We start from the raw sequence: 1919 nt of genomic DNA on the forward strand, positions 1-1919 counted from the left end.
TTATAAATCTACAAAACCTATCTAACATGACTACAAGCTTGATAATTATATGATTTTCTTAACTATATATTACATTTTTAAATGAGCTTCACAAACATAATATCTTAATCAAGAGAAGAAATATACATATAACAAAATTGATCTTAATTTGTATCAATAAACCAAGATCCATACCAATGCAAAGTATTCATCTCTATAGCATAACTTTATATGTAAAGAAACATTTATAAATAAAATTTGGAAATTTGGGCATATTTTCTTCCAAACTACTTCCTACTCTTGTTGTGCAAAGTAATTTTGGGGTTCACGGAGAATTTTCAGGAGCTCTTGGTCCATCAAACCACAGTAGTCTGGAAAGCATCCATAGGTTCTCATCTTCTGTGGAAACAAAAGCAGAACCTCTTTTCTAAAGCAACATCGTTAGACCCAAATTTTGAAGTCATTAACTTGAAAGTTATATATGCTGGTTTAGCTATACATTATCCAGACTCTCTGTCTATTTTCCATCTATACATGGCTTATTTTTCTCTACTCTCATACTATTTCTACAAGTTTAATACTTATTTTATTATCTCTATTCCTTTAATCTGTGACAGTCTGTATTCTTTTATATTATAACTGTCTCTACTCTTTTTGCTCTCTCAAGCCTATGTACGTTTATCCAACACTGTGACCCATTTAGAGGTCTTTTTTTTAAATCTGAATCTGTCTTTTTTGGTAAATCTGTAATTATTTTCTGAGCATGAGTGTGTGTTTTTTTTTTTTTTTAATGCTAAGCAGGCATGGCTAGGACCAACTCTACACGGTCTGGCTCCAACCAGTCCAACATGGTTGAGGCTTGTCCACTACCTCTGAGAGCCATTTGTAACACACTGCTCACAGACCCCATTTAAGTGCTTGACCTCCTGAAGGAGCCAGAGCTGTATGTGCAACTATCACAAACCTGGAAGCTGCCATTTCTTAAAGATGCAGTGCATTTTTTTTTGTTTTGTTTTGCTGCTAATGCTGAACCAGCAAAATTTCTCTTAAAAGAGCCAGGACGCTCCTGCTCACTATCAAAAATCAAGCCCATCTGGAAAAAGGAAAATGCTAGCTACCAAGAAGCAGTGCTTAACTCTATTCTTTTATGCCTCGAATTCCTTTCCTTGCGCAGGGGCCATGCTAATCTTCTCTGTATCGTTCCAATTTTAGTATATGTGCTGCCGAAGCGAGCACAAATATTTATTTATTATGTATACAATATTCTGTCTGTGTGTATGTCTGCAGGCCAGAAGAGGGCACCAGACCTCATTACAGATGGTTGTGAGCCACCATATGGTTGCCAGGAATTGAACTCAGGACCTTTGGAAGAGCAGGCAGTGCTCTTAACCACTGAGCCATCTCTCCAGCCCCCTTTCCAAGCTCTCTCAGATTTTGTGTGGATGCAATCAGTACTCGTTGGAGTGCCATTTGTGTAGACAGAGATTGTTTATTTGTTCTGGCTGCTCAGACCTGTAATAATGACACAGATACTATATTAATAGCAATACTGTTTGGCCAATGGCTTAAGCATATTTCTAGCTAGCTCTTACACCTTAAATTAATCCATTCATAGTGTTTTATATTTTACCATGAGGCTCATGGTTTATTGACAAGGTTACGGTGTGTGTGTCTATGACAGCCACATGGTGTCTCTGCTTGACTCTGCCTACTCTCTTTTTGTCTTTTCCAACCTGGCTATATTCTGTTAAGCAATTGGCCAAAAGAAATTTCTTTATTAACCAGTGGCAATAAAACATATTCATAGCATACAGAGGGGAATCCCACATCACTTCACCACCCAAAACTTAGATGGAGTTATTTATTTTATCTTTTGCTGGTATCCCATCTGAAGTGAATAAGCATTGTTCACATCTCCAATAAAGGCATACAATAACTGC

At 37.0% G+C, this 1919-nt stretch overlaps 1 non-coding gene across 1 annotated transcript; it reads right to left on the reverse strand.

The window, feature by feature from the left end:
* Window positions 1-1110: 1110 nt before the first annotated feature.
* LOC126514581 (U6 spliceosomal RNA) lies at window positions 1111-1215 on the reverse strand. The gene has a single exon (XR_007595619.1). It is a non-coding gene; the product is annotated as a U6 spliceosomal RNA (small nuclear RNA).
* Window positions 1216-1919: the final 704 nt, after the last annotated feature.

This window comes from Alexandromys fortis, unplaced genomic scaffold (genome assembly GCF_014885135.2).
Source record: "Alexandromys fortis isolate MF-2015 unplaced genomic scaffold, M_Fortis_MF-2015_v1.1 scaffold_136, whole genome shotgun sequence".
Classification (NCBI taxonomy): domain Eukaryota; kingdom Metazoa; phylum Chordata; class Mammalia; order Rodentia; family Cricetidae; genus Alexandromys; species Alexandromys fortis.